The sequence below is a fragment of the Chiloscyllium punctatum genome, chromosome 17 (genome assembly GCF_047496795.1).
Source record: "Chiloscyllium punctatum isolate Juve2018m chromosome 17, sChiPun1.3, whole genome shotgun sequence".
Lineage (NCBI taxonomy): Eukaryota > Metazoa > Chordata > Chondrichthyes > Orectolobiformes > Hemiscylliidae > Chiloscyllium > Chiloscyllium punctatum.
The window spans coordinates 75215482-75241746 of NC_092755.1; the positions used below are offsets into that span (position 1 = coordinate 75215482).

General features: G+C 41.7%; 1 protein-coding gene across 13 annotated transcripts in view; it reads left to right on the forward strand.

Moving 5' to 3' along the window:
- The window catches only part of cux2b (cut-like homeobox 2b), a 329671-nt gene that overhangs the window by 104920 nt on the left and 198486 nt on the right, over positions 1–26265 (forward strand). Inside the window, exon 1 of one of the 13 annotated variants that reach the window (XM_072587529.1) lies at positions 24634–24725. The exons of the other annotated variants lie outside the window; for them this stretch is intronic. The gene's annotated coding sequence lies outside the window, so the exon portion shown is untranslated. Of the gene's footprint in view, positions 1–24633; positions 24726–26265 lie in introns of those variants that run through there. 13 annotated transcript variants of the gene reach the window in all.

A 26265-nucleotide genomic window follows, 5' to 3' on the forward strand; every position in this document is an offset into this window, starting at 1 on the left:
CATGCATCCTGGACTTTGGCTAATGCAGAGCGGAAATACGTCCAGATAGGGAAGAAAGTTTTGGTGGTCATATTTAGAGTCAGGATATTCCACCAATGCCTTTATAATGAACCTCTGTTAGTCTGCGTAAAGAAGACAAGGCAGTGCTGCCCATAGCTTCAGGCTGAATTCAGATTCTAATACTAGCTGCATATAACTTCAAGTACGAACACAGTACGGGAGGCCAAGTGGCAAATGCAGATCCATTGAGCCGCCTCCTGCTTGCAGGTACATCATTGGTGGTAGTGCCACTGGACAAGTCTGTAATAGTTTTAAAATTTCTGGACACACTTCCAATCACAGCTGACAATATCAGACTTTGGATGCAGAAAGATACATCCTGGAAAAACTGAAACAGTTGGTGGTGATGGGGGGAACCAAAGGGCCGTCGCAACCAGAATTGAAACCTTTTTGGACTGGGAGAGACCAGGTCACAGTAGAGGATGCACATTATTATAGTTAGCAAGAGTGATTGTCCCAAGCAAAGGTCACTGCTAGATACTGGCAGAACTCCACCAGGATCATCCAGGGGTTTCCAAAAAGAAGTTGTTTTTGAGAAGTTATATCTGGTGGCCAGAATTGGATGCACACATAGTTCCGATGGTGGGGCAGTGTCTAGAGTGCCAGTAAGGGTAAAGGTTACCACTAGCAACTCCCCACAATCGTGGGAATAGCTGGGTAAACCCTGGAGTCAGTTCCACATCGACTACGCAGGTCCTTTCATGGGCTCAATATTCCTAGTCATTGTAGATGTCCAGTCAAAGTGGCTGGATGTGTGAAGAGTTAGTTCATCAAACATAGGACAATAAGAGAAAAACTGTGTCTTTTGCAGTACACGGATTCCCAGAAGTGTTGGTCACAGATAATGGGCTGTTGTTTGCCAGCTGGGAATTTGGGTATTTCCTAAAGTCAAATGATATTCAACATATAAGGTCAGCTCCAAACCATCCATCATCCAGTAATCTGACTGAAAGAGTAGCCGAAACTTTGAAGGCAGGCTTAAATATACAGCCTATAGCTTCACCAGATACCAAACTGTCCCAGTTCCTTCTTAATTATAGGACCACACCTCATGCAGCTACAGGGATAGTTCCAGCTGAATTCCAAATGAGAAGAAGGTTGAATGTGATCTTGCTGAACCGGGGGCGGGGGGGGGGGGGGGCGCGGTGGTGGTAGTGGGGAGAGTTGGTGAAACGCTATCAGGAATCTCAGTGCTGGACACAAAACCCCCCCAAAGCAAGAGAGATAATTTACTTCATGGCACGATGCTTGGTGTAGGGATGGGTGGATCGCTGCATGGGTAAGTGGCATGGTTGACATGGGGTCAGGTCCAGTGATGTATGAACGAGCACGAGGACCACATGAAAACTGCAAACTCACAATTTGTGCGGGAGCAATATGTGCCCTGCCCCTCGATGAGCCATTCTGACTATTCTGGAACCCGTGGATTCCCCCTTTCCTTCAATTGTTGAAGATTACTCAGAATCTGAGATGGTCATGGCAGACATTGCTGCCTTGATGCCTTTGTCGCCTGACAAGGAGAATGACTTTCTTCGGAGGCACTTTGGGCACCAGAGCTGAGCTACCGTGTGTTACACGCTGCCCACATGGAGACAGAGTTGGAGGAACCCGATCCGATGCTAAATGCCTCAGGAGGAGCTACAAAAAAAAACTCGACCTATGTCCTTGGACTCAGAGGGTGAGAGATACAGGATTGTAATGAGGTCAGCCAGGTGGACCTCATAGAATATGAGTTCCTTGATTGGGGCTGTTAATCTGGTGTGGAGCCCTGGCTGACAGATAAGAACAGGAGAGCCGCTATCGGAGGGGAGGGCCGTGGCGGTGAGGGCGACCAGGGTTGGGGACGTGCTGGGTGCCGGGGGCCTGGGCTGGAGGCTGCCGCACGACATAGTGAGCAGGGCAGTGGTAGATGTCCGGTACGTGGCCACCGCCATCCGACACCTTAATACGTCGGTGCTCGGACCCGACGTAGTGCACCAGTTGGAGGATGCTCAGATATGCGGTGGAATCCCATCTGCGCTTACCCCAGCCCGGACAGAATTTCACATTGGCCCCAAGGTCCCGTAATTCCCATGGGAACCTGTGCCCCACAACCTGAGCCGCCCCCGGAATTTTAATTTTGTCCCTTTCAAGGACGTAAAAAGGCGGGCCCTGTACAGACTTCTGCTGCACACCATCCACCTCTTCTCCCTCATCCACCGTCCAGACACGCCTTGGCGTGCCCATTTGCCACCGGGCGGTGGGGATCCCCAGTGGAGGTCTCTCTATGCGGGAATCCTCCCCCTTTCTCTCGGGGATCTGGGGTGCAGGGTGCTGCACGCAGTGGTCCCCTGCAACTGCAGATTGCGGTGGTTCTCGGGCTCCCAGCCCAACTGCTTGTTCTGTGGCGCTGTGGAGTCCGTGGACCATGTATATATTGGGTGTGGGCGTTTGCACTCCCTTTTTGATTTTCTTAAAAACCTCCTCCTCTGCTTTTGGTTGCACTTCAGTCCCACGCTCCTGATCTTCGGGCACCTGGTACTGAGGAGGGAGGGCAGGTCTGAAGATCTCCTCGTGGGTCTGCTCCTGGGCCTGGCCAAACTGTCCATCAACAGGTCCAGGCAGCGGGCCGTGGAGGGGGTCGTTAAGGCCGACTGCCTGCCCCTCTTCCGCAGTAACATTAGAGCCCGGGTGTCTTTGGAGAAGGAGCACGCGGTCTCCACTAACATCCTGGGGTTGTTCAGGGAGAGGTGGGCGCCGCAGGGAGTAGAGTGCATTATTTCCCCCTCCAACTCTATTTTGATTTAATCCCTGCCCTCCCCTTTACTGTTTTGATCACACAGCATTGCCCTTTGATGTGAAGGGCACTGCTTGTCACCAGCCACTCGGGTGTTTCATTTCTTCCTGATGGTGGAAGTGAATAAAGATCCGTGCACCTTGTGTCTTTCACCGTGTCTCACACCTGCACACACACAACATGGGTGCTGGGGAAAAAAAATAAGCACTACCGCAGTTAGGCGGTAGTGTGGGGGTTTTAAAGGAAACAAACAAAAAAAAAGGAACAGGAATGTCAGACATTTTGTTCACTCTGAGAGCTGGCTCTGAGGGAGCTGGATCAGTGTCAACGACTCTCCATGTCTCAATGAAGGGTGACTTGGTGATGGGATACCGGTCTCTGTGGAGTAATTTCAGCCTCTTTCACCTTCCTCTAGGAAAACTGAAAAAATAAAGCATCTCTATCTTTGAATACTTGAATGCAAGGTGATCCCATTTATCTCTTTGTCACAATGTTTTTTTGTTCTTTTCCTTAGGCTTGCTATGTCGCTTTTTGCTGACTTTCCAATTTATTTCATATTCTTTGCTTTTTCTGGTATTTGTGTTCAGTTCTCTTAATTTTCTTCTTTATTAAGCCCCATTATTTGATAATCTTTTTGAAATCTTATTTTAGTTCTGCCTTTCTATTCAACAGGGGCATATATTTTTTGAAGAGCCTAAACTCTTTGTTGGGATATATTTAACCCAATACTTAATCCATTTCTGCAAATACTAATTCAGCTACCTCCCCCTGCTGGTCATCAGTTGATCTGCTGTTTTCCCAGCAAGTAAGGACCCATTTTATCCTACTGAAGTGAACTAACTTTGAGTCTATTTTAAACATAGTTGTTTTCCTAAAGAAATGTCAGTTTCGGACAATATCAGTTCAAGTAGGATTTGGTGAAAACTATCCTGTATTCAGACATCAACATGATTAGTGAAATGGCTTTCTGCTCTATCTCTTTCTCTGATCTTAGAGTAAGTATCTATAAACAAAAAAAAGGGAAAACCTGTGACATTTAAGTGTTATTTGCATATTCCATGTTTATCAGTAAATTTGAAGGTGATTCATAGATTGTTACAGCTTAGATGTTATACAGAGATATGAGAAGAATGGAGGACAAACTGTAGCTTTCGTCAAGGTGATGAAAAACCTGAAAGGAAACACGTTGCTTTGTTGACCCTGGTTTTCAGAAGGCTTTAACTGTTTTGCCCAATGGTGCGTTAGATACTAGAAGCTTCAGATTGATAAGGTAAAAACAATGACTGCAGATGCTGAAAACCAAATACTGGATTAGTGGTGCTGGAAGAGCACAGCAGTTCAGGCAGCATCCAACGAGCAGCGAAATCGACGTTTTAGGAAGGGCTTTTGCCCGAAACGTTGATTTCGCTGCTCGTTGGATGCTGCCTGAACTGCTGTGCTCTTCCAGCACCACTAATCCACTTCAGATTGATGGTCAATTCTTGGACTTTACCTGGGATGTATATAATGAGTTGAATAAAGGCTTAGTTGTTGCACACAGCTTTCTCAAGAGGAGACTAAGACTTTCAGCTGACTTCTTCAATTATCAATCAGGTTTTATCATGAAGGCTACACTTGAAATGTTCCATGAGTTACTTAATATGTTGTGTCGTAGATATTATGTTGTTAGTGCCTGGATGCTGGATACCTGGTTTGCTATATTTAGCATCTCAAACCGCAAGCAAGTTTTCAATGTGTTATGGTGGTTTTTCCAGGAGCAGCATTATTCGTTTCATGGATTAAGGGAAAATCTTGTCAATTGGAAAATGTTAAGGGAGCTGCACATTTGCCGGTTCCTATGTCTCTATGCATGTTGATGTAAGGTGTGTAATCTATATGCATATTAATACCATTTATGTTAAAAGTTTGGTTTTGAAATAATGGCGTGTGGGTTTTGACTGTGTGAAAGGGTGCAATAATTAATTTGTCCATCTCTCTGGAGCCATGATTTTAAACCAGTGTATGTCATTTTGGCTGAGAACTGACTCCAGAGAGGCCAATATCCCATCACCAAGTCATTCTTTACTTACACATGAAGAGTCCTTGACACTGATCCAGCTCCCTCAGAGTCAACTCTCAGAGTGAACAGGGTGTCTAACACTCCTGTTCATATCTGTCAGCCAGAACTCCCTGATTGGGGCTGTTAATCTGGCCCAATCAGGGAACTCATATTCTGTGAGGTCCACCTGGCTGACCTCATTACAATCACTGCAGTTTACATTCAGAGAATTTTACTCAGAGCAAGATTTGAAAGATACTAACTTGCTTTCAGTTTGGAAGAATCGAGAATTGATGTTTTGCTTAGAAAAACCTGTAGATTGGAAAATTTTATTTCAGTTCTCAGAAGATGTGGCAAGAGTTAAGTATAAAGGACAATTTCACCTGGAGAAAGCAGTTGGTTCAAAACAATTAGGAAAGTGGTCACCTCAGTGTAAGGGTTTTAGTTGGAAGATTGCAGACCAGCAGTATTTAGTTAGAACCCTAAAGGGGTTCTTTGAATGTTGTTTCAATAGTTTAAGCACAGTAATATGAATAATCATGGAAGAGATTGTCAAGAATTGAAAGAAGCAGTTAATTTAAACCCTTGGGAGTGGTAGAGAAGGGAATTATTTCTGATATTTGAGTACTGTAATGAGATAGTGTTGAGATAGATGAGGTTCTGCTCAGTGGTGTATTTCCAAATTTTCAAATTGTGAATAGCATAGTTTATTCTCTTTTATCTTAATTTCTTTCTTGTCATAAACTTGTTTTATTGTTGAATCTGCAGCATTGCGTGCTTATGTTTCAGTGAAAGACCACCTCATTAAATAAAAAAGAAAATCATTTATGATCTATCAAGCCAGATTTCAGTCTGGGATTTGACTTGTCCACCAGTAGCATCAGCTGGGGTCATAACTCAGATTAAACCTGGGGCATAAATTGAGTCTGAATAATGCTTCTGAATGCTTCATGAATGATGCTGCCTTCCTGGGCTCATAATGGATGGGTTTACTTTAGTCGTATGTGAGATTCAAAACAAACTGGTAAAAAGGCCACCGAGAGAGCAGGCTCAAACTTGTGGGGATTGTACAGTCAGTGGAAGAGCTAGTCACACTGTGGCACACATCTTTATCAAAGCTACTCGTTAGACCTGGATGAAGCAGTTGGTGATGAATAACGTTGGTAACCTGCACTCAACTTGGATGTCAAGCACATTAAGGTGACTGATTAATGTAGCCTGCTGTGTTTAGGTCCTTCTGTCACTATGAAGACAGATGTTATATAACTGATGAGGAAGCAGCTGTTGGGCTTGGACTTAGAAAAACAGCAGCTGGGAGGTGTTAGATGGTGGCCATGCACAAGAAGCCTGTTCATACATCAAGACCTCGAGTCCGGCAATCAGTTGGTTACAAAGAGCCAGACAGCTGCTGGTGAGCACTGCTGGCTGCAAATGGTGGAATCGGTAAGTGTTGTGTACCCACTTTTGTGGCTCAGTCCCACAATTTAAGGAGGGCTGTAAATTATACGAGTGCAGAGTTCTGGAGCATGTTGTCTCTCTTGTAAAAACTCAATGAGTGATGAATAGTCCTCTTTGAATCCAGGGAGGAAAAGTGAATTGGATGTCTGGAGGCAAAGTGGCTCCAAGATGTTTTGCCTGGTGGTGGAAATTTGTAACTGATTTAGCCTCCTATAGAAAACACCAATAATCTGATACTTGAATGGGGTTGGTCCTCCAAGCCCCTCTGATTATTAACTAGCCAATAAGTCTTGTCATTGAACCGAGAGTGCAAATCTCACCCAAGATTCTTCCTGCCTGCCTCTTTGTGGGTAGTGTCGCTCAGCTGGACACACAGAGATGCCTTTCACTGGAAATGCTCCAGCAAATACACAGAAGGGCAGAAGGTCCCTTTAAATCCTTTGTTCGTCAAGCACCCTGCAGACCCTGGATACATTTCCCAGTGGGTCAATTCACAGACTGTTCCAAGTTACAAAGGGATTTTTTTATGTAGATCAGGTATGATTCCAGCTTAAAATAGATGATGGGTGCCATTTCAGTCTGCATTTTGGTAGACACGCCTCTGGAAGGGACTTGAATCTCAACATTTTAATTAATGCCTCTGATTGCAGACGTGAATGGTTTAAGCTTGTTACATTTTATTTAAGCGCCACAAGCAAACCTGTTTGTGCTTTCCATTGTTTTCATGCACCTTCTGTACAGACTGGGTGAAGGTTGCTCTTAGCTACCATGAGAGTTCTGCAGGGTTGAATGTCTGCAGATCCATGTCTTGAGCAACTTATTGAATCAATGTTTCAAAGTGCTTCGCACCATGACTTACTTGTTGAAGAGACATACTTTCTTTATGGTGAACACTATAACTGTCTTTCTCTACCATATCTATGTTTAACTAGTCAATCCAAAGTTTTAAACATGCATCACACTTCAGAGTGACCTTGGATGGATGTTTCTGTTCTACCATCTTAAATTGTTGGCAAAGCAGTTCTGCAGATGAGGGAAAGTATTTTAAAGGATGAAACTGCCATAATGGATTATGAAATCATTCCCTTCAGGCAAATGCTCAACAAGATTTACATGATTAAATACTTAACTTTGCCTGCTGAAATTAATAATGAATGGACACCATTGCCCATTTAAATATTGTTAGTGCAAAATCTTTAGATTATACACAGCCTTCTCTTACAGCATCATTTATGGGCTCTGGTATCTAGCCTTAGGCAGCATAGTTGTAGGAGGTTATGTTTTTACCTGTAATTGTCTGTTATTTTTGCAGTTAATTGAAGTGCGATGGAGGGACTGCCTATTTTTCCTCGTCCTTCATATATCCATGCCCCTGTTATTGATTTCTCTCTCTTCCTCTTCTGCTTGAGTTTACAGTCCTTATCTGCTTAGCTGTGCTTTTGTTTTTGCTCTGGCTTCTTCCCCAGTCCCATAACTCCCTGAGATATCTGTTCTACTCTAGGTCTGGCCTCCCTCCCTTATTCTTTTCACCACTCCACCATTAGCGGCAATGCTTTCAGCCGCTTAGGCTCCAAGTTTTAGAATGCCCTCGTAAATATTTCTCTGCATTGCTCTCTCTCTCTCTCTCTCTGCACTGTCCAACTGCTTTCTTTGACATAGTTTTTGCTCCCTAACACCTACCTTTGGGCCTTTGTCTCAAATTTTACTTTGACAGCCCAAGTGTGAAATACTTTGGGTCATTTTACACTGTCAAAGGTGCAAGATAACTTCATATTGTTGTAGTGAACTGCATTTGAAAGCAGTCTATGGAAACCTGTATGAATCTGAACTATTACCCCTGTATATGGTTCAATGTTGTGTTTGATTTTATAAAGCTCCAGTGAAACCCCTTGGGATGTTTTATCGTATTGAAGGTGCTGTGTTAATAGAGGTTGTTGTTGTATTGCAACGATAAATTGTGCGTGGGTGGAGCAGTTCGGAGTGTGACTTCATGTCAAGCACATGAGCTTTAAACAGTACTCTATCTGCCAGACTCATATCGACAACTCTTTGTTGTGTTTGCTACAAGCAAGGCTAGTGGGCCAACCATGTAATTCTGCCTGTACTACCCAAAGAGGCACACTTTAAAGACGTGAGGAAGAGCAAGAAGGAAACTAGTGACTTTCCGTTCTCATAAAAATAACAAGAATTCAGCAAACTACTCATGCACCTTTTTGGGAAGGTTAAAAGAAAGTATTATGGTTAATATTAGGAAGGGGTTTAATATTAGGAAGTGAGGTTAAACTAATTACAGTATAAGGTTATGTCACTGTACATTTTCACTGAAGTGTTGCATTTTTTTTTGTTGCCAGTCAATGCCTTTCATTTCTGGATTGATGGCGGTGATTGGAGCAAATTTGCAAACTCAGATTCGGAACAACATGGTGGGAAATTTTTGAATTATGGTGATGTCATAAGTGCCTGTGTGAATTGTTTAAGGAACCCTCTTGTCCACAGCTCGAAAAGTTGCATGATCCAGCACAGGAGAGGCAGGCCATTGATCCATTAGGCCTGGGATATCTCTTCAAAAAAGCCTTGCAATTATTCCCATGCCCCTCCACATTTTCTCCCTTCAAGTATTGATCAGATTTTTTATTCACTTGGGCATCACTGGCTGGTCAGCATTTCTATTGCCTGTTCCTAGTTGTCCCTTGAGAAGGTGGTGATGAGCTGCCGTCTTGAATCACTCCAGTCATTGTGCTCTAGGGTGACTGACAATGCCCTTAGGAATTCCAGAATTTTAATCCAGCTACAGTGAAGGCAGGGTGATACATTTTCAAGTCAGGATAATGATTGACTTAAAGGGGTACTTGCAGGTGGTGGTGTTCCTATCTATCTGCTGCCCTTGTCCTTCGAGATGGCAGTGGTTGTGGTTTTGGAAGGTGCTGTCTGAGGATCTATAGTGAATTTCTGCAGGGGGTCTTGTAGATAGCATGCAGTGCTGCTACTGAGTGTTGGCGGAGGGAATGGATGCTTTTGGATAAGGTACCAATCAAATTGGCTGTTTCAAACTGGATGGTGTCAATTTTTTTGAGTTGTTGATGGAGCTGCACTCATCCAGGCAAGTGTGGAGTATTCCATTACACTCATGACTTTGCCTTGTTGATTGTGGACAGGCTTTGGGAGCCAGGAAGTGAATTACTTGCTGCAGGATTCCTAACCTCTGACATATTCTTGTAGCCACCGTGTTTATACGGCATTTAGAGTCATAGAGATGTACAGCATGGAAACAGATCCTTCAGTCTGACTTATCCATGCCAACCACATGTCCTAAACTAATCTAGTCCCATTTGCCAGCATTTGGCCTTTATTCCTCTAAACCCTTCCTATTCATATACCCATCCAGATGCCTTTTAAATGTTGTAACTCTACCAGCCTCCACCACTTCTTCTGGAAGCTTATTCCATTCACACACCACCCTCTGCGTGAAAAAGTTGCCCCAAAGGTCCCTTTTAAAATTTTCCTCTCTCACCCTAAACCTATGCCCTCTAGTTCTGGACCCCTCCAACCCAGGGAAAAGACCTTGTCTAGTTACCCTATCCATGCCCCTCATGATTTTATAAACCTCTATAAGGTCACCCCTCAGCCTCTTCTGCTCCAGGGAAAACAGCCCCAGTCTATTCGACCTCTCGCTATATCTGAAACCCTCCATTCTTCCTCACAAGATATACAGGAGGTTGGTATTACCCTTTCAAATAGTGCAGTCCAGAAGCTACAGTAAAATAGTCTAAAAGAGCATCACTAACATTGTCTTATCCCAACAACTATGAATATTTGTCTTTTGCTATGCTGCTATTCAGATATGGCATCACCAATGTACAACTCAGCTTGTACAATGTTTCCAGCAGATTTTGCTTTCAGCATTAGAATACAGTGCATATCTTCTAACTTTTAACTTATTATCTCTAAGCAACACCTTTATGAAAAGGTTAAGTATTGTGAGTGGGTTTGAATGAGAATCTCTAGGGGTTCAGACACCCGAGAGTTCTGGTTCCTGAGGTGGCCCAGCCACTGCATCAGCAGCCCCCTGGGCAGTGCTGGCTCCTGAGTCCTGTCAACCTCCAGCATATCATGCTGGGGTGGGGGGGGGGGGGTGGGGGGGGGGAGGTATGTTTGGGCCCATTGAGGCTTGTCTTTGATAAGTGGCAACTTCATCAGTGCTAGGCCGGGTTTGCCTTCCTTTTCCTCACTTTATGGAACATTACGTCAAGGGCCTTGCCAGGAACCATCCATATTGCTGCAGGCATACAACATTACAGTGCTGAGCCCTGTATGCAGTTACTGTCAGTGGATCAACATGAAGACGAGGGCCTAACTACTTTCCTCAGCAAGGGGAGGAGGCTTCAGGGAGAGTTGTGTTCAAAAACGTTGATGGCGTGTCATTCCCATTCCCATGCCCACAGGAATTTCTGGCCTGGTTTATTTCAATGAGAATTCCATTCCTGCTGCAATGAGTCAATGGATGATAATGATCAAATTTGTATCCAGACTATAGGAAGACCCCAACAGAAGATCATAGTCTAAAAGAGCATCACTAACATTGTCTTATCCCAACAACTATGAATATTTGTCTTTTGCTATGCTGCTATTCAGATATGGCATCACCAATGTACAACTCAGCTTGTACAATGTTTCCAGCAGATTTTGCTTTCAGCATTAGAATACAGTGCATACAGTGTGGTTGATGTAAGCCTAGGATTCAGAAATCTCATTCTGTCCGCCCTAAATTCATTCTACAAAGCCTGATGTGAAACCAGTGAGGGAAGATGACTGAAATGTAAATCTTAAAGAAAACTGGAAACACTGTGGGTCATATAATTGGTGATTTAGGAGTAGAATCTTAATGATGTGTAGAACTCAATGTTGAAAAATGTGTTGCTGGAAAAGCACAGCAGGTCAGGCAGCATCCAAGGAGCAGGAGAATCGACATTTCGGGCATAAGCCCTTCTTTAGGAATCCGAAATCAGTAGAACTCAATGTTCCACTCCACAGGGACATTTCATTCTTACAGCTAATTCCAGATTCCTGAGGCTCTCCTCAGATTTCTGTTAAGGAAGAGTCTGCCAAGAGGACATTGTGGATGCTTTTGGATGTCCTAAGAAGATCAAACATCCCTGCTAACTCATGGGAGTCCCTACCTCTGACGGACCGAAGAAGGTTGTTGTCATTGTGAGCTATCGTCGATTTCTGGATGACATTTACTCAAGGGGGTGTCTCAGGTTTCTGCCGTGGGTCTTCATGCACTCTGATTGGGTGAATCTCAACTTGTAGATCTTTGAGTACCTGCTGCAGGGTGTCCCACAACATCCTGGTACTTGGAGTACAGGGTTCATTTCCTTTTCTTTCCTCCTTCACCACTAATCTATCACATCATTAAGGCTTTTGGGTTAGAACATGATGCATGATGCCGTTTTGAATGATTGATAACAAGCTCTCCCCGGTCAGTCATGTCAACTCAGAAACTCAAATGAGGCTTCAGAAAGAGTGTGGAAACCGCCAAACAGCTCATCTACCTAACCCTTGAAGTACTAACTATATCATATATTAGAGTTTTCAGCCATTTCCGAACCCACCAAAGTGGAGCAGAAGTGAGTTATCCTTCGTCCCCAAAGAACTACCTTGGAACAAGAGGAATGAAGCTTATCCTATGCCATATTTAAGTGTTAGTCTGATAATGGAAACTGAGGAATGCCATAATATTTAAATGTTGGTGCAATTATCTCACTGGTACTGAGCCTGCAGATTACCCTTGAGATCATCTTTCACATTTCTTGGAAAGCTATTTTTATTTATTAACAAGAACTGTTTGATAGCATGTCTTAAAAGTTAGTCATCTTCTGATGCAATATTCATAGGTTTTCATTAGTAAAAACAGTGATGCTAAGTGCTTGGAATGAAAAGAAAATTGCCAGTACTGGGGAGAACGTGCTTGAGACAGAAGTGGCAGTTTAAGACCCACTCTGGAATTACAAATATTAAAATGTGTGCGGTTTGAACTGTATAGTTGTGTGAATGATGAGGCTGACCTGGAAAAATTAAAAGTGCTCACTTGGAAAATTGAAAGTTAATATTGTTCTAAAGGAAGTAGAGATTTGGGTTTGTTCATGTGTGGGAGCATACAACCTCACAGAAATCAAGTGTGTGTTCAGAACCTTGCAGAAATGTTGTTATTTCTACTTTGTAAAAAAAAGGGCATTGACACAGCTAGTTCTGTGCGCTGCTTACAGAACTACATGTTATAGTGATTGCTTATATGTTTTTAGGTGATGGTGATTGGGGGAGGGAGTAGCTTTTGAAACCATTTCATTTTATGACTATGATTCTATAACATTTGTTTTGTAAGACAAGAATGTTGATCTAGCTGACATATTTCAGACAGGGTCCATAGCAGTAGTTTTCCGTAGAGTCCAAAGCAGTAGTTGTCTATTTCAGAGAGATGATTCTGTCTGCTCGTTCTCTGTATGTAGTTTCTCATGCAAACTTCGAAAGACGCCCTGAATGTGATCTCTTTAGTGGGAATTGAATTGCGTTCATTTTACAGTGTCTTGGCAGGCAATAGCAATAGTTCACATAGCAGTCCTCACACAGAGAAATCTCTGAGCACTTCTCAGAGTTAGTAGACAAGCAACATGGTCAGCAAAGGGAAGCACTGGGTGCTTTGAAAGCTCAATAAAAGTTGTGTTTTGGAAGCATTTGAAAACAGAGACAGAGGTGAGAAAATAAGACAGTTTAGGAAGGGAATTGCAGCGGCCAAAGGAGCAGTAATCTAAAGTCGAGTGAACAACATGAGAAAAAAATAGTAATCCAATATCAGTGACCGACATCTAGGAGATCACTGAGGTCAGAATTGTAGTTATTTATTTTGTTTGCGTCTTCTGCACCGAGTGCCACATGGGGTAAACCATTTCTTTAACTGCTGTCTGGCCAGAGGAAGATTTATGACTCTGGTTAGAGTCTTCATTCCAAAAGGTCATGGTTTTCTACAGGGAGTGAGGCCTTGGTAAGGTCTTGAATGTGAGGATGAAGATATTAACAATCAGCTTCTCAGGGGCAAGGTTCTGCCTTTGCTAAGCTCTTATACTGCACAAGAGTGTTTGGCTTCTGAGCAGGGAAGGTTTGATACTGGGTGAATTTTCATTCATAAGAGAAAGGCAACTGATAAGAAAGGCAAATCTAGGTTATAGTTATCTGATGAGGAACCATGCTGATGGTTTAGAAACTGCATGGTGCTCAATGTTAGTGAGGAAGCATGATTGTAATATACTTTTTGGATAGGTCATTACTGCTGAGGGATGGTTGGACCATGCCCACTGGTGTTTTTCTCAAGATTAGTTTGTACTGCAAGTTCGGTAAGACCACAACCTGCAGCAAGTTGGACCATTAACACAGTCCAAGCAAAACATGAGCGTCAACTGGGAAATTGAGAAGATAAGCTACACGGCAGCACTATCTCACGCTTTTGTGAACTTCACCAATAATAGAGCATGAGTTCAGTGTCATGGTCATTGATTATGTAATTGTGAAGAATTTACCATGCACACAACTCCTAATGTCATGGCTGTACGCTGTTTGTAAAGGTTGGACAGAATCTATATGGGGCTCTGACAAGTGTGGGCTATGGTGAAATGTGTGGTACAATCAGCTGAGATATTCAGCGAGGCCCATCTTAATGCTGAGATCATCTTGCTATATCTTGTTTACAATTCCCAAGTGGCATGGTGAGATTCTCGCCAGGCCATGGTCTGTTGTCAGTAATTGCTCAGTTATTGCTTGCCAGGCACCTTGCTAACAGCCCAACCTGTCATGGAGTGCAGTCTTACCAAACTTGCCTTCCAGACTTGACTTTGGAGAATGTGAGCAGCGACTTCCTAATGAATCAACTACAGCCACAACCTACTAGTCATTTACCCACTAACCAGAGTCTTGTTGGTTTCATTGCAAAACCCAAATGAATGAAAACACAGAATGATTACAGAAAGAAGGTGAGCCATTGTGAAGGTAGGTTTTGGGTCAGAGGCTATGGTCATGAAACACAATGCAAGAATTGCATGGATCTTCACGATTATAGGGATTTTTATTAACCTGTTCGAACCAACATGTTCAGAGGTTGTTATTGTGCACCTCTGAGGAAGGTGGGACTTGAATCTGGACCTCCCCATCCAGGGGAAGGAATACTGCCATTGTACCCTGATGATTCACCTGTTGATGAATATCTGACATTCCCATGGTGGGAATGTTCCCTACTACCCCAGAGAGTTGTGGACGCTAGATGACTGGTACTATTTAAAGAGAAGGCAGATTGATTTTGAAATATGGCGGAGTTGAGGATCATGAGGAACTGTCAGGAAAGAGAAGTTGAGACCTGGGACAGATTAGCCATGATTTTGTGGAATGGCAGGGCAGGCTTGAGGGGAGGAATATCCTACTTCCGCTCCTATTTCTGTTCTTACATGGTTTCCACTATTGCCAATGAATAATGAGTCCTGGGAAAGCATGGTCATCACTGAATGGAGAATCGTATACTTCTATCTGTATAGAGTTGGAAATAACTAATGAAGGATGAGCAGTCAGAAAATCTTAATGAATCTGAAGGGAATGAAGTGAACTCCACTCTGCAGCCTCCATTTAACTGAATAGTGATGAGTATACTGAGCTGATCTAAGGGATGGTGATGGTTCTGGAAACTGGTACTGAAAAGCCTTGGTCTGCCTTTCTAAGCCTGGGACTAGGAGTCTGCTTGGTATGCAGCCTCTGTTCCAAAGTAGCTGAATTTGTTTCTTTCCACAAGAAAGGCTTCACGAAAGCACATTAATGTTAGATTTACAAATGAAAGCTGTTAGGATTGCAGTTACTGATTTTCATAAAGCTTCCGTGCAAGAGCTTCAAACTATCTCCGTGGAATCAGTCTGTTAGGGGTGGTCCCTGATTTATGAATGTATGACTTAGGAACTCTTATATTTACGAATGAGATCCCGTATTAATATTGGTTATAAAGATTTGAGAGACAAATATTTCCTTGTACTTATGAACAGCTATTTTATATGGTAGTGTGTTGTGTGCTGACTTATGTTCAAATCAATTTACAAAAGCGGAACCCATTCATAACCCGGAGACTGCCTCTATTTGGATTTGTCCAGGATGTGTATTGCAGGTAGGTGGGAGATTCACTGAACCCATTTCTTTCTACAGAGGAGCAATGGAAGGCTGTCCTTTGACATTCATTTTGTTTACTGTTCAGTCAATAATATATCAGTTGGCATTCTAAAGAATGTTCTGAACATGCCTGTTCTAAACATTTATTAATAATTGCAGCATTTTCTGAGGTCGATTTTTGTTTTATTTGTGCGGGCTCACGCAATGATTTGAAGGGACATTTTCTCAAATTAATCAGATGCAAATCGTTGACTAAGGCTATCCCAATTTCCACACCAGTGCAGTGGACTCTGCCCTGGATAAAACTAACAATAGATAGGGTAATGGATGCCCTCAGTTGTGGTAGAATGACCCTGTATTGAGGAAGTGCTGACCTGGGCAGAGTTAACTGAAAAATGCGCAAGTTGTCTTTTCCATTTGTGATGCATACTGGCAGAAACCAGGAGATGCTCCAGCTAATTTTAGCTTAATGCTGTTCTTCAGAATCTGAGGTAAGAATCTAAGTGCTTCCCTTGAAGAAGATGAACTAAAAAATAAATGTAAGTTAAACTTGTAGGCATGAAGTACATCCAACTGATAGCTATTTGTTGTCTGAATGTTGAAGTCTACTGAAAAAGGGCTTCCTTTGGATCATGGGTGGCATTTTACAATCAAACTGAATTGAGTTGGAAAAGACTGAAGGAAAGCTGAGTCAGATGGAAAGGACTAAAAGCTGCATGAAGTGCTGCATCCCGCATATTAACCTGAAGGCTGTCTTCTTTATGATCGTCACATGTTGGAGCCACAGCTGCTGCCATACATGTCCAGGTGAAGTTACTGGTTGTCCAGTGGGACCAATCACACAACATTGTTTGATCCCATTGTGGATTTTGAAGGTATTTTTTCAGATCTCCCTCTCAAAAGGGAGTTACAGTTGTGTTATCACATGAGGCAGGTGTAGGATTCTGCTGAGGTTTCTTGGACATCTAAATTGTTGGAGCACCATTCACAGAGCCTTACAACTTACTGACTCCCATGCTTTGTTCAGGTTAATCGTTACATTGGAGATTACCTGGTGCTATCTTGACATTTTTTTCTGGATTTGTCTGACAGCAGTGATAATGACAGAGGTTCCTCTGGAAGATCCAAAGGCACACTGCATCCCCACAGGAGGTAGGGATTTAGTGATATGTGGTGTTGGACTTTGATGGCTGACTTACAATAATCTGTCAATACACTGCAGATAGTGTTTGTCCAGGGCTTGAAACGACAATCCTTAAAGAGCATTACTTACCACTCTGGTGTGTGTGTGTGTGTGTGTGTGTGTGTGTGTGTGCGCTGAAACTATATCTTCAACTGATGAAGCACTGTTCGATGTGGTGTAGGGATCTCTGCTTAGGATTCAGTCACTGGTGAGCGACAGTTGTTATTTTCTGACTCAAATGGTCAGAATGCAAAACGTAGCTTCTCCTTCAATCTTTTTTGAGAGTGTAACTCTGGAATGAAAGATAAATCAAGTCCTTTCTTTGGTTCCTCTCTTGCAGTATCTTATTCCAGAGTTGCATGTAGTTCTCTTGGAAATCTTTCTCTTCAGAATGTCTTATTTTCAGGTCTCCTCATTGTGGGATGCCATATTTGTGTATTTTTCCATTAGAATAGCCCAGCAACTTGATAATGATTATCTCTTTATCTATATGGTTATCTCTCACCTCTAAGCTATATCAGGCAGCACATTTGCCTTGTTCTGATCTTGCAGTTCCAACTGGTCTTGCTGGAGTTTTTGTTCCCGCAGACAACCTGAGTAGTAAACAAAGACCATCATACTCTGGGACTTTGGCCAATCTGATAGTTTTGTGCTGCCAGACCTGTTGAGCGCTTTTGTTTGTGACAATTTTGTGTGACACCTGTTCTATCTTTCTCCCCTCCATTCTTTCAGTTTTAATTAAAAACAGATCCTAAAAGTCCAAAGTTTCCATTCTGTGTTCGGGAGATGCACTCACACATTAGTTTGGTTTATATTATTCACAAGGCTGTTTGGCTATTCACCTGGTCACTGAGGTGTTAGGTTCTTTTTCTTGAGGTTTTTACACCCTTGATGCAACTTCTACGCGCCAACTTCTGTGAACAACCAAAATTTATTAAGCAAGTACAAGCTGTGGAGGAACCCTTGATGCTCCTTTCAGTGCTTGCGAAGCCATGTCAAGGGATCTTTCTGACCAAAGGAAACAGTCCTTCCTTTATACAGTATAAGAGTTTCACATTACAGTCAGTAACATCCACAAGACGACCCCCAGCCATTCCCCCACAGTCATATGCCACTCAAAACACAATGTAGTGATCACATCATTTCCAGAAACAATCCCTTAATGGCCTGTTGTGAATCATTTTTTTAACTGCAGAGAGTGGTCCGAATTTTAATTGCAATGTTCTTTTTGAGTTCTGAAGAGGAGATAATAATGTAATTCTTTTACTTTGAATAACTAGGAAATGGCCATGCAAATGGTTCTGAATGGCAAGGGATGGGAATGTAAATTCTTTACATTCTACCTGTAAGATCGAGATGTACCACCCTAAGACAGAGGCATACCACCCTAGCCTTGGAACATCCAATTTCCTGCAGGTCAGCAGAGCAAATTAACCCTTTTGGTCTCAGGGCAATCAGGATCCTGCACAATTGGTATTGATGTTGCAGTGTGGACAATGTAGTATTGAGTCCTCTCGGGAGATTTGAACCTACAGAATTCTGATTTGGAGGTGCATCAAGTACTGTTTTGGTAATGAAAGATATGAGTGCCTTTATTCAGGCTGCATTTGTCAGTGCTGTTTCCTAACCTTTCCTATTTCATCATAGATGCAATTTTGTAATTTATTGTAAACTGAGACCCTCAGAAAAATGAAGCTCAGTATTTGGTACAAATTAGCCAGCTGACTCTCTGCTAATATTCTGTTATTATGGACAATTTAGTAGTTGACTAATTTTTTAAAATGTTCACTTTTTTTTATCATATTACACAAATCTGTTGAAGGGTTACCATTAGGAGCAGGAGCTGTAAGTAGATTTAAATTGCTACTGAAAGGGTTTCCAGTGAAGGCAATATGTTATAATGTTCGAAACCATATGCACCATTTTCAAGGCTCATCAGTTTTACATTGATTTCCAGTGAAGTGTTTAATTGTATCATGAACAGGATATAATTCAAACCTTTCACCAAAATATATATTACAAAGTGATGTACAGTTCTGACAGCTGAAATTCAAAACTGTTCGAGCATCATAAATTGAGATTAATTTTGAAATTTTTATGTAGATGGTCTACTGAAATCACAAGAAGCAAACCCCATATTACTAACTCCGTTGTAGAAATACGTGCAGTGACAAAAATGCTGCTGATTTTACCTTCCTTTTCAAGGGTATTTCATTAATTGTTTCCACACCAATGAAACGAAACTCAGAGATGATAGCACATTCTGTTAGACTATTTCAAACTGTAAAACACACTCTTAGTTATATATCAGACATTACAACAAACTAACTGGTATTTGTGGGTAAAGTTTGCAGGTCCTTGGCAGGTAACAGCAAGGCAGACTCATAACATTGTGTACACACTGCACAGGGAATCATTAAAGGTGGATTCTCTTAAAGGCAGGGTCCACATACAGCAATTTCTTCTGCTGCCTGAGCATTTTAAAGAAGTTTTAGTGGACTCCCTTAGCACAACTGATTTGACCTAGAGTCTCTTGAAGTAGGTCTAGTAGGAGTTTTGATGGGTGATGGGGACCTGGTTTTGAAAGGGCATTTCCGCATAAACGATACAAATACTATAAATTGTCAGTTAGGTGTTAATGCATTACTCCTAATTTATAGGGATGGAAATAGATTCAGACTTCTCTCTTGGTCTTAAACACACACACAAAACACACACACGCAGCACACACACACGCACACAAAACACACCTCTGACACACACTGTTGGTGTCCATTTGACATTAGTTCATAAACAGAGGGATGTTGAGCTTTGATCCCAGGACAGTCAGGATGAGGGAACACCCTCTGCTATGAGAATTGTTTCTTTAAGTGCCCAGTCTTGGTAGATATGAGAGATGATTGAAAACTGGCCGCATCCGATCTCTTCTGGTTCCTGAACAAGATTCAGTTTTTGACCCATAGATAATGCTGTATTAGCGAATTTTGAGAAGATTTGTAGCTCGGGTTGAGGTTCTGGATGTAGGTTTGCTCACTGACCTGGAATGTTCCTTCCAGCTCATTGAGCAAACCTACATTCATAATGCTGTGTGTTTAAAATATTTCTTATTGTGTGCTATTGTATTTTTACCTCAAAGAAGTCTGATTCTTTCTATAAATGATGCTTTATTTCTCCAGGGATGTACAGATAAATATGCTGTATGTAATTTACACGTGTATGTGGCTGATTATCATTCGAGAGCACAATGGGAAAGGTGATGTCCCAAAACAAGTCGAAGGGAGTGTATGGCCTATTGTCAGTGGCAGACAGAAACTACTTTATCCATTTTCTAATCTAATAATGAACCTTATATTTATTCCTCAATTGAGTCTGATGTGTGTCTGCTGCAGTAAAATTGAACTTTGGTCATCTGCTGACTGACTCTCTTCATCCTTGTGGGCGAGGTACGTAAATGCACATTGTGTACAATCTGATTCTAATATCAGATATCAGAAAGTTCTGACTTTGGATGGATTAAAAACCTGAATTATTGTTCACTGGAACATTGTTTACACCCTTTGTCCCCTGACGTTGGGTTGTGGTGAAATACAGTTTCATTCTTGGATGATTCTGGACAGTGTTTACAGGCAGATTGTTCATTGCTTTGGGGCATCAACACTGAGTTCAATCTGATCCTCAGCAGTAACAACTTGCACAATTTAAATCACACCTTAAATGTAGTAAAATGACCTGAGACACTTCATAGGTGCATTACCAAATAAGATTTGACACCCAACCACATAACGTAATGACATATGGACAAATGGTCAAAAAGGGAGATGTTAGCAGTACTTTGAGCAGGAGAAAAAGGCTGGAAAGCTTTGGCATGGGGATTCCAGAGCTCCGACATCACGGCTGCCTATGAAGAAAATGAGGACTGCAGGTGCTGGAGATCAGAGTCAAAAAGTGTGACTCTGGAAAAGCACAGCTGGTCAGGCAGCATCCGGGGAGCAGGAGAGTCGAAGTTTTGAACATAAGCTCTTCTTCATTCCTGATGAAGAGCTTATGCTTGAAACATCGCCTCTCCTGCTCCCTGAATGCTGCCTGACCTGCTGTGCTTTTTGAGTGCCACACTTTTTGACTCTGCCTACGGAGAAGTGAAGCAAGTCGGATAAGTGCAAGAGACCACAATCCACTCTCTTCAACAGGAGTCACTTATAAATGATTAAGTATAGCAAAGGGCTGCTGCTGCCACTTAAGGCTGCAATTGGTGTCCTAGCTGACTATAAGGTACTCTACAATACCACCTCATGTGTATATCCTATAACTCATTGGGCGAGACTCATACTGACCATCGGCAGGGAGAGCAGACTTTAATTTTCTTGAACCGCCTTCACTTCTTTGAGATTCCCTTCTCAGTCTTCCCATGAACAGAAAACTTTAAAACTGATCTTGACCAGGTGGGCCAATGGGCTGAGGAGTGTCAGATGGAGTTTAATTTAGATAAATGTGAGGTGCTGCATTTTGGGATAGCAAATTTTATTGCTGAATAAAGAGAACTTGGAGTGCGGGTTCATAGCTCCTTGAAAGTAGAGTTGCAGGTAGCTAAGATAGTGAAGAAGGCATTTGGTATGCTTTCCTTTATTGATCAGAGTATTGAATACAGGAGTTGGGAGGACTTGTTGTGGCTGTACTGGACATTGGTTAGGCCACTGTTGGAATATTGTGTGCAATTCTGGTCTCCTTTACTTGAGAGGGTTCAGAGGAGATTTACAAGGATGTTGCTAGGGTTGGAGGACTTGAGCTATAGGGAGAGGTTGAATAGGCTGGTGCTGTTTTCCCTGGAGCAGAGGAGGCTGAGGGGTGACTTTATAGAGGTTTATAAAATCATGAGGGGCATGGGATAGGGTAGCTAGACAAGTTCTTTTCCCTGGGGTGGAGGAGTCCAGAACTAGAGGGCATAGGTTTAGGGTGAGAGAGGAAAATTTTAAAAGGGACCTAAGGGGCAACCTTTTCATGCAGAGGGTGGTATGTATATGGAATGAGCTGCCAGAGGAAGTGGTGGAGGCTATTATAACTGCAACATTTAAAAGGCATCTGGATGGGTATATGAATAGGAAAGGTTTGGAGTGATATGGCCCGGTGTTGGCAGGTGGGACTAGATTGGGTTGGGATATCTGGTCAGCATGGACGAGTCGGACCGAAGGGTCTGTTTCCATGCTGTACATCTCTATGACTCTATTACTCTGTTTTTTTAAAAATATTATTGAACTGCCATTCTGTATAAGTACTTGTGTACATTTTTGACACTTTGACTTGTTTTTCAGATCAATTTTAGTTAGGGTAATGTACTGGGCTCTAAATCACACTCTATTTTCTTGTTCTGAATTGGAAAAATAACTTAACTATTTGGACTTTCTATCCTTGTTACTTTCTGTAACCACAAATTTACTTTAAAAAGTTTTCTTTCTTTTAATAAAGTTGGGAAAGCATGTTGAATATTGATCAGATGCTGCTTTCTGAAATTATTTTGAAAGGAAACCTGACCATACAATTCATGAGCTAGAATTTATAAGCTTGGAGTGCTTAACATTTAATGAATTTGAATGCCATTGATTTTTGAAAAATGTTTTTGTTATGACGGTCTAGGCTATAAAATACCTCATAGCTAAATCTCTGGTACTGACTTCCTATTCCTTTTCCATGGTAATAGATCAGCCAGAGCTTCAAGGGTATACATTTTATCTCCGATGCACTTTTAATTTGCCAATTTATGTGACCTAGAGACCCGTGCTTCAGATCAGGGGGAAGGGGTGAAATAGTGCTATTGATCTGTGCAGTGCTGTCACTCTGGCAAGAAAATTAAAGGTTAACCATTAATTTCTGCTTGTGCATAACTACGTTGTTAATATTGAAATTACTAAAATGTCACTGCACCCTACATTTATGTTCAAGAATTGTGATTTTTTACAAATTTTGATTTATCATCCATCCAGTTTGCTTTTGGATCCTCATCTCTTCAAGTGATAATTCACTGTGGAAAGTATTTCCATAGGAGGCTGACCCCTCCAGTAGTTCCCTGAATAGCTTCACTTTTGGCACCCTTTGGTCAGTGGGTCTGACCCTGTTCTTGCCAGTCAAGCAAGTGAATGAGGATGGTGGAGGTTATGGTACTCAGTAGTCATCAGAAACCTTAGATCATATTCACTGTTTACATTCTCTTCTCTACTACCACATCTTGTAATTCACAGGGTAGTGTTGGATGAAGGGGGCCATCTAAGTTTACCCATTCAGAATGACACTGTAGTTTCCCATTTGAGAATCCAGCTGGTTCTTAAGCAGTTCATAGATTCTTTCCTCCACCGTGCCATTTGGGGGTGTGTTTAGAGGTTTGGTCACTCTGTGGATTGCTTCCTGAAATATGCTCTGAGTTTGCCTCTTACTAGTTTGAGTCCATGTATTTTTGTTCTTCCCAGAGCTACCTTGTTATAGCAGCACTTGTCACACATTTCCTTAAGACTGAAAAGACCATGTTTCTCCTTTCTCCTGGCACAATCCTAGGAATTGGTTTTCTTTTACCACCTTTAATGCTTGAATGAATTCTTCATGGTGTGGTAACCAGAGGTGAGTGCAGTTAGTTCTTAGGTGTGGTCTGACCATGGCTTTGTCTGACTTCTGTCTGGTTGCTTTGGCTCTCCATTCAATATCCTGGCAATTTGTTCATCATTTGTTTACAGTTTTGAGCATGTTGACATGTCAAGTCTATCATGGCTCTGTCATGAACTAAGCACGTATAAATAAAGGGTGAATTGGTGATGGGGTACCAGTCTTTGTGGCATTATTTCAAGCTCCTTGCTCCTCTTCAACTTCACGACATAGTTAGTCCGGGTTTCTGTATTTTACGATTTGTGGGATATTTTAAGTAACAATGAACAAGAATTGTTTAGGATAATCTAACAAATGAAACTCATGCCTCTGGTAATGAAAATGCAGAATACAAGATATGGTTTGGCTCTTGATGATCATTACAACTTCTTGCCTTAGAACAAGGCATGCTGTGTTTCTTTCTATATATAAACAATCTTTTTCAGTGTGCTTTCTAAATTTGGCTGCTTGAGAAAACAGCAATGCACAAGCAAAACATCTGCTTAACTGATCATTTATACATAGGGTATGAATTTGCAAGGAATTTGATGGTTGATTCCAGTAATTTAGTGCCATTAAATGACTTAACATTTAGTTGTGTGTTGTTAATAACCAATGCCTTTGAATAAGGACTGGAAATATTTAACTAATGGTTAGAAAGGAAATAGTAAGTCTTGGGCAGAGAGAAATCTATTTGCCTGTTTACTGTGCCTTTTCAAACTGTCATCTTTCTTACTGTGATTCTGCACTGCACAATACAGAATTCAAAGAGGGATTCACTCTGTACTTTCGTTTCAGTTTGTTATTGGATTCCGTTCCACCAACCCCAGTCAGCGTTGGACATTTTATCATAAATCTACTGAAAAATTGCTATTTCAATATCAGATTTCTTTTTGACTTTAAACCATCACATAATCCTTGAATCGATGGCTTTGTTATGATACTTGGGATAAATGGGAAATGATAAAGAAGTACAGAGAATAGTTGGATTATAAGATCATTGTTGTATCATTAAAATTCTTTCGGTCCATCACTCTAGTCTGTCGCTCCTCACCCTTTCCTCTGTCCCCCAATGCTCTTACTCCCCAGCTTCGGTTATGGAGTTCCCTATGGAATTCAGACAGGAATAACAACCCACAGAAATCTCTCTGGTTTTAATATTTTTCTTTATATTTGCATATCCAACGGGAAATGTGCTTCCAACAAAGGGAAGCGGCCTACTTCACCATTTCCTTTCATAGTTGAGGTACTTTGTCATTTTAAAGCATTCCACCCATTGACAACAAGCAGTAAAAGCCTTTTGACAGTGTGATCGTTTGAATTATTTGTGATTATTGGAACCTGTAATATTAAGATTGGCTGGTCCACAGTACCTGAACTTGGGGGTGAGCAAGGTAAGATTAATTTTTGTGCTATACTATAAACTGGTTTCTCTAAATAATTCCAGTGAATTTGTAAGCATGAACGTGTGTTTTTTTTAACCTCTTAGCATCCAATTTAAGTGTAATGCTTGTTGTTTCCAGTCTTATTGTACTTGAATAATTGTTCATTTGTATTTTTTGGGTTTTTGTTTTGCTCATCAAGACGTTTAGTCTTGAGGAATGGAATTTTTTTTCTCGTTTTTGTACAAGCACTTTAACTAAAATGCTGGTGACTCGACTTGGCTTTAATTAAAAGCTAAACATTACAAATCTTGGAAAGGTGAGGTAAAGACAAAGTAGGCATGGACGGGTTGGACCGAAGGGCCTATTTCCATGCTGTACATCTCTATGACTCTATTGGAGGTACTCAGCAGGTTTGGTCGTGCTGGATTATTAACCCAACTTTTCCTTCTTGATCACCATGTTAACTCCAGCTTCTCCAGGATTTTCCTTTGATTTATGCTAGAGTGAAGTACTTGCCTCTGAGCTACCTGTTAATGAGCCAACAGGCCAACTATCTCAGTGAGTAACTCACTGGCCTCTGCATCTAGGCCAAGATTTTCTCTTTTATTTGCTGTATGTGACAGTTAGGACTCTGGAGAATGCTAAACAATTACCAGCAGGCCTTGATGGGTTGTGAGGGAATGGGTGTCTGAGGCACATTTCCCCTTGGATATGCAAATATAAAGAAAAATATTAATGTTGTTTAACTTTAAAAAGTGCAGTTTTATGTCCTTGAGCTGATGTATCGTTAAATATACAGTTGTCCCCCAGAATCAAAGCTTGTTTGGAAAGAAAAAGAATGGAGTGTTTTTGGTGCATCGTTCTTTAAAATTTCAGCCATACTCCAAAACAAAACGTTTTGCCCTTTCACAAAATTTTGAGTGGACCTTATTTATAATAATGTTTATGGTTTTCTCTATTTGTTGGGGTATTGAGAATTTGGTAATGGTTTGGATCTAAAGTGCTAAATTCTGTTTGCTTTCAAGAAACATAGCCTTGGGACCAATTTGGTTCAAGTTTATAAAATAATGAGGGATTCAATTGTGTTTGCATGGACACATTTACTTCAACTGGATAGATTAGGGTAAATCAGATCACATTGATAACTTCAAGTTAAAGGCAGTACTAAGTTAAATATTCAATCAGTCTTGATTTCTGAGAGAATAGTGTGAAACAGGATTCTGGCTTTCTTGGTGAATGATTTGAATGGGCAAGAGCTGGATGTGTTGCTATCTTTGGTGGTGATGATGACATTGTATGAAAGCTAGGTATCCTGTACAATATGTGGAGAGCAATATGATCTCCTGCACTGGATTTTGTTGGCATGGAGAAACCTTCTCCAGATTTCTTTTGTACCCCAATTGGGCAGGGTGATTTGTTTTTGTATCTCCATACAGTCATATCGCTCTGACTGGCTGAAGGCCTCTGCTAGTGATTAAAGAGGCATCACAACAGTTTGTGTGAGATTGATGGTCAAGCAAACCTACTGGGAAGTGCCCAAGGGCGGTGG